The 12,046-nt window shown below is 49.0% G+C and overlaps 1 long non-coding RNA gene across 3 annotated transcripts in view; it reads left to right on the top strand.

The window, feature by feature from the left end:
- LOC311522030 overlaps positions 1-12,046 on the top strand; it is a 69,767-nt gene that overhangs the window by 33,571 nt on the left and 24,150 nt on the right. For 2 of the 3 annotated variants that reach the window (XR_014712028.1, XR_014712029.1), the window contains exon 2: positions 10,787-10,899. The exons of the other annotated variant lie outside the window; for it this stretch is intronic. This is a non-coding gene — a long non-coding RNA (uncharacterized lncRNA). The remainder of the gene's footprint in view (positions 1-10,786; positions 10,900-12,046) is intronic. 3 annotated transcript variants of the gene reach the window in all.

Here is a 12,046-nt window from a genome sequence, read left to right as displayed (position 1 = left end):
ACAATTTTCCCCTCATGGTTGCTAACTCTATTAAAAAAAAAATCTATGACAAATTTATTTAAAAAGACATCTATTAAATGAAACGAGTATCAGCCGCCCAGGTCCGCTGAGAAATGCAACAAACAGCAAGGGAGCACAAACGATGGAAGGGGGACAATTCACTGTGAGTGTTTTTAGTGATTATTTGTATTACAGCAGCACTCAGAAATAGCACCCATTTGATATCAAGGCCCCGTTGTGCTCGGTCCTGTACACATGCAGTGAGACTGTCCCTGGAAATAGACAAGCTAGACACAGGGTAAGAGAAAGAAATCGTCTGCATTTTACAAAGGGGGGAATTGAGAGACACAGAATTGTGCAAAGCCACGCAGAAAGCTGTGACAGAGCCAGGAACTGACCTTGAATATTAAGAAGTGCCAGGCCAGTTCTTTAACCATGAGACAGTCATTCCTCTTTGATTGCGCAAGTGTCACAAGGGCCTAACTAATCTTGCAGAACCTTTAATACTGGTGGCAATGTGCATGGTGGAAAAGAACCCAGGGTGGCAGTTAGAATACACACTTTGTAAATTGAGCAAATGGAAATCACGGAGACTCAATAGACATGGAAGCCCATGTTGCCTATTTTACAGTCCCTTTTCAAAGCTGCAACTCCGTCCTTGACTTGCCCTCTTGCATCTCAGAGTGGCAGTGAACCAACTCACCAATGGCTGGCAGAACCCTGCTGCAATAGCTAGGCAGTGTGAAATGCACTCAGTGAAGTGAGTTCCACCGCCATCCATTAACTGAGCGCATTTCTGCACTTTGAATTTCTTCTCCCCTGCAAGCCCTCACATCTCCTCTCTAGATTTTATAAAGCAGTGCGAGAGTGCAGTCACATATGCTCATCTAGAGACACAATAGATTTCCAGAGCCAAGATCAGCTGAGGGGCATTTCATGGACTTCTACTCTGTAGAAAAATGGAAAAAGTTAAAGTTTTAACTTGCTCTGCAAAGCTAGTTTATATAGTGACTAACCACTAAGGAGAATTATAATCAATAAGGGGGTTCCGAAGAGGATGGATCTAGACTGTTCTCAGTGGTACCAGATGACAGAACAAGGAGTAATGGTCTCAAGTTACAGTGGGGGAGGTTTAGGTTGGATATTAGGAAAAACTTTTTCACTAGGAGGGTGGTGAAGCACTGGAATGGGTTACATAGGGAGGTGGTGGAATCTCCTTCCTTAGAGGTTTTCAAGGTCAGGCTTGACAAAGCCCTGGCTGGGATGATTTAGTTGGGGATTGGTCCTGCTTTGAGTAGGGGGTTGGACTAGATGACCTCCTGAGGTCCCTTCCAACCCTGATATTCTAGGATTCTAAAGAAGAGATTCCAAAGATGATTAACAATGGGAGAAGATCACTTCTGTCCAGTGGCTAAGAAGAGAAAGGGGTTTTCTTCTAGCTAGCTTATTATAAATGTAACCCTTCTGCCCGTCAGAGTTGCCAGCAACAAGGGCCGGGTTCAATATCTAGGGGATCCATTCCAATAACACAATGCAAACCGGCTTGAGCCCCCACCCAGTGACCTTGGACAAATATATACCACCCCCGCTGGGCGCCTCCAAGAGGCAATACTTCCCCTCTCGCAAGCACATAGTCTGAGTGTAGCAAAAGCCTTTTAATAACAGAGAGAAACAATGTGGCATTATGTTTGGGAAACACCACCAACAGGATTCATAACACAACCCATGAGCAAAAAAAAAACCCACCCCAAGCAAATTGGGGCATGCCCTTTTCCCTTTGGTTCTTGAGTCCAGCAACCTCAAATCACCCAAAGTCCCAAAAGTCCAATACCCCAAAAGTCTCTGTCCCTGGTCAGGGCAGCCCCAGAGTTCGAAAGTTTATCTGCGGAGCTTTACCTCCCAACCTGGGTGGAAATGGGATGGGGGTAAGAGGCACCTTACATGATCTGAAGCTGACCGCCCCATAGCTCCATAGCAGTGCTCCGCTCCACCAGCCACCCCACGAACTCCTTCGCTCAGCTGCGCTCCGCTCCGCCAGCCGCCCCACGAACTACTTCGCTCAGCTGCGCTCCGCTCTGCCAGCCGCCCCACGAACTACTTCGCTCAGCTGCGCTCCGCTCTGCCAGCCGCCCCACGAACTCCTTCGCTCAGCTGCGCTCCGCTCTGCCAGCCGCCCCACGAACTCCTTCGCTCAGCTGCGCTCCGCTCTGCCAGCCGCCCCACGAACTCCTTCGCTCAGCTGCGCTCCGCTCTGCCAGCCGCCCCACGAACTCCTTCGCTCAGCTGCGCTCCGCTCTGCCAGCCGCCCCACGAACTCCTTCGCTCAGCTGCGCTCCGCTCTGCCAGCCGCCCCACGAACTCCTTCGCTCAGCTGCGCTCCGCTCTGCCAGCCGCCCCACGAACTCCTTCGCTCAGCTCCACGGCCCACAAGCAGCTCCTGCCATCCACAAACTGCTCCACCAGCCGGTCCACAAGGCACTCCAGCCGGCCCGCCAACCGCTCCACAATATAGCTTCAGGCTCCCCCACTACTTAACACAACACTCAGTGATTTCAGCTCTTAGGTGAATTCAGCTTGTAGTAGGGGGAGCCCCAGTGCTAGTGCACTGTCAGCCCAAAATGAGCTCAGCAGCCTATAACTAGACTTCTAATGAAATCAAAATTAGCTCTGATATTCCACAGTGGAGAGAGGAGGAAGTGCAATTAGCATGTAAGGCCCTCACCAAGGGGCCCATACCACCAAGTATTAATACTTGTCCCCAGCCTCTCTCCATTCACACAGTTTTGGAACCCATGACCCTTGCCTAGCGAGTGCTACTTAGTTGATGGTGAATCCCTCCATCATAACAAAAGGCCACGTACAGTTCCAAGCACAGTTCCCATAATCAGGGTAATAACAATTTATTCTTCCTGCCCCAATAACAGAGACACTGGGGATCCCACAGCAGCCAAAGTGACAATTTGGGCAGCTATGGTCTCATTCTAGGCGTGATGGGTGTGCCTATGCAAATGAGATCGGCCCCTGAAGTTCTTTTCCACAACTTGCCACACCTCACCACCAGATGTCAGGGTGGAGCTCATCCTGACACTGCTTACATCCTCCCCCCAGCCGAGACTTTGTCGTCCCGACAAATCACACTCCCTTTATACCAACTCATTGGTTTCCTCCAAAGGGCCTCAGGAAGCCCACTTTAGCTTCCACAAGCCTGTGTGCTAAATGTATTGGCTCCTCACTAGTCACCCCAGGTGCATCATAAGTTAACCGTTTCACTGGTCTTATCACCCTGTCTCGTCTATTGAGAATCTCTGTTGCCGAGGTAGGGGGAACATCCTCTTGAGTGACGGATGGAGAGGCTTCCCTGGAGGGTCCCTCGGCTACTGGCGTAGGCCCCTGCACTCCTAGTTCTAACGCTGGAGGGTCCAAGGTGCCCAGGACATCCTCTACCTGTCTGTCCCCATTGTCCAATAACCTGTGTGTGTCATCACAGGGGGGTCTCATCAGCAGCACCGGGGTATCAGAAAGGGGCCTAAATAGTTCCGCCATTGGGTTTAGGGCGGAAGAGGGAAAACTCTCGTTTGGTTCAGCTGATCGAGACTGAAATCTTGTCTCTATCCCAGGATACACCAGGGTTGTGTCTTCCTCCTCAGACTCACTCTCAGATGTGCAGAATAGGGGTAAGTTAGCTGCAGGGGGCCCACTGTCTGTGTTGGATGGTGGCTTTGGTCTAGCACCTCTGTTCTGCCCGGCGGCCCTGCCGTGGCCCATCTCATAAGGGGTGCTTACCAATTCCCCCACAGGGAGCAAAAGGTTTCTATGCACTGTCTTTATTTGCCCTGGACCGTCTTCAGGTTTGATCTTGTAGACCAGCAGATCTCCCAGCTTTTCCATCACCAGGTAAGGTATTGCCTTCCATCTGTCAGCTATCTTGTGTTTGCCAGCAATACCCAAATTTTGCAGCAGGACTCTGTCCCCCAGCTGGAGCTCCTGCGAACGCACTCTAGCATCATATCGATGTTTGTTGCGGTCTGCGTTCTTCCGAGCCGCAGCGGTAGCTAAGTGATAAGCATCCCGTAGCTTTTCTCTTAGTCGGGATACATATTGCTGATGAGTTTCATAGCTATCTCCATCCTCTGATACACCAAAGCACAAGTCTATGGGTAATCTTGGTTCTCGCCCAAACATCAAGAGATATGGGGTGACTCCCGTAGCATCATTCTTTGTGGCATTGTAGGCATGCACCAGAAATGCGACATGCTGGCTCCAGGTTGCCTTCTGCTCTGGTCGCAAAGTTCCCAACATATCTAATAGGGTTCGATTGAACCTCTCTGGCTGAGGATCACCTTGGGGGTGATAAGGCGTTGTCCTAGACTTTTTAATTCCTGCTATCTTCAGCACCTCCTTCAGAAGGTGACTCTCAAAATCCCGCCCCTGATCAGAGTGTATCCGAGCAGGGAATCCATAGACTGAGAAATATTTGTCCCACAATACTCGAGCAACGGTGGTGGCCCTCTGATCACGTGTGGGATATGCTTGTGCATACCGTGTAAAATGGTCAGTCACTACTAGAATGTTTCCAACATTCCTCTTGTCTACCTCTACAGACAAGAAATCAATGCATACCAACTCCAAAGATTTGTTGCTGGTGATGTTCTTGAGATATGCAGCCCTCGTGGGCAGAGTTTTCCTTTGAACACATCGAGCGCAAGTCTCACATTTCCTGCGAACATCTTCAGCCATTCAGGGCCAATAGAACCTACTACGAATAAGTTCCAGGGTCCTCTCCATCCCTAAATGCCCAAAGTCATCATGCAGGGCCCTCATGGCCAGGGCTCTGTACTTTTTTTGGCAGTACTAGTTGTGCTCGTTGTTTTTGTAAAGGGTCAGTGGTCATTCGGTGTAGCACTCCCTGAATCAGTTTTAGTTTGGTCCATTCTCTCAATAGTAGTTTACCCTCCGGGGTAGGTGGGACAACTGCAGCTGGGCTTCGCCCCTCCCTTTTGGCAAGTAGTGTATCACGAATGTCAATATCTTGCCGCTGGGCTTCTGGTCAGTCAGCCGCATTGAGCATGGGCAAAGGAGATTGGTCTAATGCAATATAGTTCACTGAAGCAGAAGGCATGCATTCAGGGGGCAGGCCCAAAGCTTCTGCAACACATCCCTGAAGGCCCTCACGGGCCTCTGGCTCTCGGCGACTCACACTGCAAATAGCTCTCACTCCATCTGTGGGTATCACAGCAACTTCTGGAGCCTGCGGATGCCTGGACAATGCATCTGCATCTACATTGCTTCTCCCTGATCGGTACTGAATGCTGAACTCATAGCTAGCCAAGGCAGCCACCCATCTCTGCCCTGTAGCATCCAGCTTAGCACTTGTTAACACATAAGTTAGTGGATTGTTGTCTGTCCACACCTGGAACTGAGCACCATACAAGTAGTCTCGAAATTTCTCAGTGATGGCCCATTTCAAGGCCAAAAATTCCAGCTTGTGGGTGGGATAGCGAGTTTCACTATCAGACAATCCTCGGCTGGCAAAGGCTACAGGTTTACATTTGCCTTCCACTTCCTGGTACAGGACTGCTCCCAGACCCTCCAAACTGGCATCAGTATGCAGGATAAATGGTTTGCTTGGGTCAGCAAAAACTAGGACTGGAGCATGAGTTAGGCAAGTAATGATTTCTCGAAAAGCCCTTTCACATCTCTCATCCCACCGTGGCCCAAATGGTGCAAAGGGGCCATTGTGTCTCTGCACAGGAGGCTTTGGGGACCTCCCCTTATTCTTGGACTTAGATTTATTCTTGCTGGACTGATGTCCCCTGGTAAGATCATTCAGAGGCTTTACAATCGTAGCATAGTTTTTCACAAATCTGCGGTAGTAGCCACTAAATCCAAGAAAGGTCTTGAGTTCTCTGTAGTTACTTGGACGTGGCCATGTAGTGAGTGCTTCTATTTTATCAGGATCAGTACTCACACCTTCTTGGGACACAATGTGACCCACATACTTCACTGAGGTTCTGCAGAACTGGCATTTGTCAATTGAAAGCTTCAGACCATAATCCTCCAACCTATCAAGCACTTTAAGAAGTCTTTCTTCATGCTCCTCTAAGGTTCTTCCAAACACAATCAGGTCATCCAAATAAACTAACACTTGCAGTAAATTCATGTCTCCCACAACTTTCTCCATGAAACGTTGAAAGGTGGCAGGTGCTCCAGAAATCCCTTGGGGCATGCGTTCGAACTGATAAAACCCTAATGGGCAGATGAAGGCTGTCTTCTCCTTATCTTCTTCTCCCAGAGGGATCTGGTAGTATCCACTTCGAAGATCCAACACAGAGAACCACTGGCTTCCCAGCAAACAGTCTAAGGCATCTTGCACTCGAGGCATAGTGTACTGGTCGACCACAGTACGGCTGTTTAGGGTGCGGTAGTCAATACACATCCGGATTTTCCCATTCTTTTTGCGGACTACCACAATGGGTGAGGCGTATGGGCTGCGGGACTCTGTAATGATGCCATTCGCAGCCAGCTCCTGAAGATGATGTCGCACATCTTCCATCTCAGAGAGAGCAATCTTCCTAGATCTCTCCCTGAAAGGACGAGAGTCATGTAGTCTGATATTGTGCTCTACTCCTTTTGCACATCCCATTCATGCAGTGAGAACACCTTGGATCTTTCACAAAGTTTCTTCCTCAGGCGATCTTTCCAGTCCTCGGACACTGGTGAATCTCCAAAGTCAAACTTTGCTGGGTCTATTGTCGGAACTTGAGTTTCACACTGGGGTTTTACAATCGACTCAGGCTCAAAGAGGTCTGCTATCTTTTGTCCTTGCTTCACAACAACATCACGACTCGTTTCATTAGCAATCAGTATAGTCACCCTTTCCTGGGCTTCAGCAGGTAGGGTTATGACTCCACTGGGGACCAGCACTCCTTCAGGGAGCTCTCCTCCCATCGGCTGCTCTATCATTGCTAACGTCCCTTTACTGCCTTTCAGACAGGTACTCATGACAAGCACTTCTTGCTCCGTCCTTGCAGGCACTACTAAGGGGGTTGTGCCCGCGTACTTCAGTGCCCCAAGCGGTAGCTCAGATGTGCCCCTTTTAGCGCTCTCAATTTTCCTATAGGCTTCAGCACAAAGCGTATGGATCATCAGGGTATTCAGGTATTGGTCCCCAGCCCGCCTTCTGCAGTAATCCGCGAGTACCTTGAAGAGACTGGAGTTGGTCCCTATCAGCACAGACACATCAGAAGTCCCTTTAGGGTCAGGGCATATTAAGGCAGCTGTGTCTACCTCTTCTCTTACCCCAGCAACCTCCTCTGGGAATTCCAGGTGCACTATGACATACCCTTGGTAGGGGTATTCATCCATGCTGAGGCCACACAGGCCAAGGCCAGTCAGTGGCTGTATAGGCAGGTGCCTAAGCATCTGTTGGTAGAATGACTGAAATATAATAGTCACTTGAGATCCAGTGTCAAGCACTGCTTTACACTCCACCCCTTCGATCCTCACCGTGACCTCTGCTCGAGGCCCTATCAGTCCTGCAGGGATCCCAGCTGGACAGTCTTTTCTGGGGGAATCTTCAAATCCTGCAGACCTGGGGGGTCCCCGTCCCCAGACCCTCTGGCAGCTACCGGATCTCTCCCAACTGATCCTCAGCTTTCCATACACTAAGGAGGGGTTTTCTTCATTACGGCACTTGGCAGCACTGTGTCCATCCTGACCACATCGGTAGCAGAAGAATTGACCTTTCCCCCTTCGCCTGGGGGGGATGGTGGCTCTAAGTGCGGGCTTCTCAATCACCACAGTTTGAGGCTTCTTATTCCTGGAAGTCTTAACTCGGTCAACGGTACTTTTCAGCTCAGCTATCCGTTCCGTCAGGACCTGCATTTGTTGGGCAAGTTCCTCTCTGGTGCTCACCATCAGTACACTGGCCGTTTGCAGTGGTGTTGTGCTGGCTGGCTCCGATGTTTGGGCTTCCCAAAACTCACTGGCAGCCTGCCTTTCTTCCTCCTCTCTGACCTCTTTTATCAGCTGGGAGTAACTTGGGGGATGTTCCCATCGTTCTCTTAGCTGGAGATGAAGTAGAATCGGGTTCTGATACTGAGTTCCTCTTACAATTTGAGCCAGTCTGGTCTGATCCATCTGCTCAGCAGTCACTGCTCCCCTCATGACAGCTCTCTGAAGCAGTCTCTCCAGTCTCTGTATGTAGGCTGAAGCCTTCTCGCCCTTTTGTTGTCGGGAATTAAGGAACTTACAGTAGCTGTCTTCAGGGCCCTCTACGCTCCCAAAGTTGTGTTCAAGGGCCTCTAGGCAGTCCTTCACACTGACCCCAGGGTCAATGAGCTTCAGGGTGCGAATCACATCTAATGCTGGGCCGCCAAGGCTCTCTATAAGGCATCTTCGCTTTTCTGCATCTGGTACGGCCCACTCTTGCAGCATTTCAGTGGTATGCTCTAACCAGGGTTCAAACTCCTCCTCCCCAGCAAATAATCTTAACTTACGACAAGAGTCTGACTCAGCATGGGGCAGCACAACCTTTTCCAGTGTTTGCCCCAGAGCTTTTGTCCAATCATCAGCCGAGGCTGCAGCCTCTGAGCTAGAAGCTGCTGAGCCAGGGCCCAACAAACCTGACATATTAGCCATTATACAAACAGTAATTTCCTCAAAATATAAGCACAAACAAAAAAAATATAAATTGTTTCCCAATGTAGTGGATCACTCAACAGGTGCTTGCGAGGGGTACTGACCCAGGCGATCCCGGACGAGCCCCCAAAAATGTAACCCTTCTGCCCGTCAGAGTTGGCAGCAACAAGGGCCGAGTTCAATATCTAGGGGATCCATTCCAATAACACAATGCAAACCGGCTCGAGCCCCCACCCAATGACCTGGGACAAATATATACCACCCCCGCTGGGCGCCTCCAAGAGGCAATACTTCCCCTCTCGCAAGCACATAGTCTGAGTGTAGCAAAAGCCTTTTAATAACAGAGAGAAACAATGTGGCATTATGTTTGGGAAACACCACCAACAGGATTCATAACACAACCCATGAGCAAAAAAAAAACCCACCCCAAGCAAATTGGGGCATGCCCTTTTCCCTTTGGTTCTTGAGTCCAGCAACCCCAAATCACCCAAAGTCCCAAAAGTCCAATGCCCCAAAAGTCTCTGTCCCTGGTCAGGGCAGCCCCAGAGTTCGAAAGTTTATCTGCGGAGCTTTACCTCCCAACCTGGGTGGAAATGGGACGGGGGTAAGAGGCACCTTACATGATCTGAAGCTGACCGCCCCATAGCTCCATAGCAGCGCTCCGCTCCGCCAGCCGCCCCACGAACTCCTTCGCTCAGCTGCGCTCTGCTCCGCCAGCCGCCCCACGAACTCCTTCGCTCAGCTCCACGGCCCACAAGCAGCTCCTGCCATCCACAAACTGCTCCACCAGCCGGTCCGCAAGGCACTCCAGCCAGCCCACCAACTGCTCCACAATATAGCTTCAGGCTCCCCCACTACTTAACACAACACTCAGTGATTTCAGCTCTTAGGTGAATTCAGCTTGTAGTAGGGGGAGCCCCAGTGCTGGTGCACTGTCAGCCCAAAATGAGCTCAGCAGCCTATAACTAGACTTCTAATGAAATCAAAATTAGCTCTGATATTCCACAGTGGAGAGAGGAGGAAGTGCAATTAGCATGTAAGGCCCTCACCAAGGGGCCCATACCACCAAGTATTAATACTTGTCCCAGCCTCTCTCCATTCACACAGTTTTGGAACCCATGACCCTTGCCTAGCGAGTGCTACTTAGTTGATGGTGAATCCCTCCATCATAACAAAAGGCCACGTACAGTTCCAAGCACAGTTCCCATAATCAGAGTAATAACAATTTATTCTTCCTGCCCCAATAACAGAGACACTGGGGATCCCACAGCAGCCAAAGTGACCATTTGGGCAGCTATGGTCTCATTCTAGGCGTGATGGGTGTGCCTATGCAAATGAGATCGGCCCCTGAAGTTCTTTTCCACAACTTGCCACACCTCACCACCAGATGTCAGGGTGGAGCTCATCCTGACACTGCTTACATAAATATTCAAGTAGAGTTGACTGGCCCCAGCCATGACCTAGGCCTCATTATAAGAACATATTGCACATGGCACAAGGAGAGGGCACCCTTCCCAGTGCTTACAGTCTAAACAGACAAGAGACAAATCGTGAGAGACAGGAAGCGTTGTCCCCATTTTACAGATGAAACACAGAAATTAAGGGCAGATTTTCAAGCGGTCAACATCAAGCAGATCCCATGTTGACACTTAGAGCCAAATATTCAAAACAGCTCAGGACTGAAACAGTGCTGTTCTCTTGGGCCACTTATTTGGGTGCCTAAATGACAGCTGAACTCTTGAAAATCCAGCCCCAAATGACTTGTCCAAGGTCACACGGGGAGTTTCTGTGGCAGAACAAGGAATTAAATGCAAATCTCCTGTGTTCCCTGCCCCAGTGTCGTAACCACTAGACCATCCTTCTGCTCTAGCTTAGGACTTGATTCTGCACAGAACAGGGGAGGAGTTTTGCCCTATGATTTCAAGGTGAAAAGTGACGAGCAGGACAGAGTCCAGTGTTAAGAGGCTGCTACACAGTCACCACATCCCTGCTGCATGCTACCTCTATAAAAACATTTGGCTTTTTGAACATCTAGTAATCTTTTAAAAAGCACTGGGTTGGGGTTTTGCCATCGAGTAAAAAGAATGAAGGGAGACACGTACCATAGGAGTGGGGATCTTCGACTGATTTATAATTTCTCCCTAAGGAGTCTCAAGGGGAAAGCCACTCCAGCTATGTCCATTCCAACAGCAGCCCAGGCTTGGAAAGTTCTTCATGCCAGTCCAGGATGTGCGGTGGAAATGATAGTTTACTTAGACGGTAAGCTCTTTAAGGGCAGGGACCATCTTTTTGTCCTGTGTTTGTACAGTGCCTAGCACAATGGGCGCTGGTCCATACCTAGGGCTCTTAGGTACTCTGGCAATACAAATAATAAAATACTACTACTAATTACTTTATTGTGACCAGAGGAGAAGACATTATGACTAGGATTTGATTGACCTGTATCCTATTCCTAACTCTGTCACTTGCCTGACACTTGATCTCTTTTGTAAGGTGTTTTGAAAGCTCTGGATGAAAAGTGATAAGAGAGCTAGGGATTATTATTGAGTACCTTTTAACTGTTAACCATAGCTCCAAAGGGTGCAGAGATGCCAGCTTGGCTGCTGTAATTCCTACCCTCAAAGGAGCAGTCCTGACTAATATGTTTCTTACCCAGAAGTATGTGTTTCTAGAATGAATACATCCCACGTACCTTTGTTACACTTTTTTTGGAAGAGCAGAGCATTACTCTTCTGTCAATAACTGCTAGAACAAATATTTGCTAGAACAAATATTATTCTAAAGATAGTCTCTGGTCTGATCTTGTGATTCAATGAAGGCCTGCACATAGTCTGTGCTGGAGAAGCAGTGTACAGGTATGGACTTGCTCAGATCCTTTAGTCTAAACATGCTGTTCTTTAACTGATTAGCAAGGCTTGAAAGTGAGGGCCTGTTCTATTTGTAGGCTTTGTTCCATTCAGAGAAGTTCTCTGCCTCTTCCCGTTTCCTCCATTCCCTGCACCTCTCCTCCTCTGTCTATTGGATCCTGTTTGACACTAAAGAAGCTTCTATGACAAGAATCTTTGTAATAAAAGCCAAGGAACCCTGGGTGCAGTTGGTGGAAATGATTTGACTAATAGAAACAGCAGAATTCAGTGGCAGGTGTGGACAGAACTGGAACATGCAGATGGGAAAAATATCCCTTCAAAGTGGTAGGTGGTGTAGAATTTGAGTCAACAAGTGCTCCTGTGTCAAGAGTCAGAATATTCCCCTCTTTCCTCTGGAAGTCATTCTGCTCGTTGGAATCATTCCCTCTAGCTTCCTGCCAGTCTGATTGATACATGGGGAGAAAACGTTCACACACTCTATGGTCAGTACGGAGCAAAAAGCAATAAATGGACAAACTGCTTGTAAAAAACAGACCCCA

Source organism: Lepidochelys olivacea (genome assembly GCF_965140295.1).
Source record: "Lepidochelys olivacea isolate rLepOli2 genome assembly, chromosome: 6".
Classification (NCBI taxonomy): domain Eukaryota; kingdom Metazoa; phylum Chordata; order Testudines; family Cheloniidae; genus Lepidochelys; species Lepidochelys olivacea.
Note: the sequence above shows the minus strand (reverse complement) of the source record. Positions and strands in the feature narration are given on the sequence as shown.